The sequence below is a fragment of the Lampris incognitus genome, chromosome 14 (assembly GCF_029633865.1).
Source record: "Lampris incognitus isolate fLamInc1 chromosome 14, fLamInc1.hap2, whole genome shotgun sequence".
Classification (NCBI taxonomy): domain Eukaryota; kingdom Metazoa; phylum Chordata; class Actinopteri; order Lampriformes; family Lampridae; genus Lampris; species Lampris incognitus.
The window spans coordinates 2144709-2145987 of record NC_079224.1 but is presented as its reverse complement, the minus strand read 5'-3'; positions in this window follow the sequence as shown (position 1 = coordinate 2145987).

Sequence of the window (1279 nt, the reverse complement as noted above, 5' to 3'; positions counted from 1 at the left end):
GCGCTCTCTGTCTCATCACCCACACCACTGAGCCTCTCAAGCTAACTGTCTCAGGCAACCATGTCGAGACAGTCTGCCTCCTTGAGGTTACTGCTCCCTCCTCACCACTGGTTCTCGGGAGGCCGTGGTTGCAGAGGCATGACCCCAACATCGCCTGGTCCTCCGCTTGGATCATCGGGTGGAGTGTTGCGTGCCACCCAAACTGTCTCCGCTTCGCCTCCTATCCTCCTGGGGTTCCTAAGGCTGAGCCTCCTCCTCCAGACCTCTCAAACGTGCCCGAGGTTTATCATGACCTTGCGGCTGCCTTCAGCAAGACCGAGGCGCTCTCTCTCCCTCCACACCGCCCCTACGACTGCGCTATTGAGCTCTTCCCTGGTGCCCGCACTCCTCCCGGGAGGCTGTATAACATCACTCTTCCTGAGAAGAAGGCCATGCAGGAGTACATCACCGACTCACTCCCCTCCGGGATCATTCGCCCGTCCGACTCCCCCATGCCGGCCCGATTCTTCTTTTTTGGTAAGAAGGATGGCACGCTCCGCCCCTGTATTGATTACAGACAACTTAATGACATCACGGTTAAGAACCGCTATCCATTACCCCTCATGAGCTCCACATTTGAACCCATCTCTGCTGCCACCATTTTTACCAAGCTTGATTTACGCAGTGCTTACCATCTCGTCCGCATCAGAGAAGGAGACTAGTGGAAGACTGCTTTCAATACGTCAGTGGGACATTTCGAGTATTTAGTTATGCCTTTCGGCCTCACAAACGCCCCTGCAGTTTTCCAGACCCTTGTCAATGACGTGCTCCGGGACATGATCAATGTTTTTGTTGTGGTTTATTTAGACGACATTCTAGTTTTTTCCTGCTCTCTCACCGAACACTTCCAACATGTTCGCCTGGTGCTGCAGCTCCTCCTGGAGAACCACCTGTTTGTCAAGGCAGAGAAGTGCGCTTTTCACACCCCCTCACTGGAGTTCCTTGGCCACATTGTGGAGGCGGGGCGCATTCGGACCGACCCTAAGAAGGTCGAGGCAGTGTTGTAGTGGCCAGACCCCAGAACCGGACAGAGCTGCAACGCTTCTTGGGTTTTGCGGGTTTCTACAGGAAGTTCATAAAGGACTACAGCCACATCGCCGTGCCCCTCTCAGCCTTCACCTCCACCCTCCGCCAGTTTGACTGGACCCCGGAGGATCAGACCGCCTTTACAGACCTCAAGAGGAGGTTCTCCGAGGCCCCGGTGCTTGCCCACCCGGATCCTACCCGCCAGTTCGTGGTG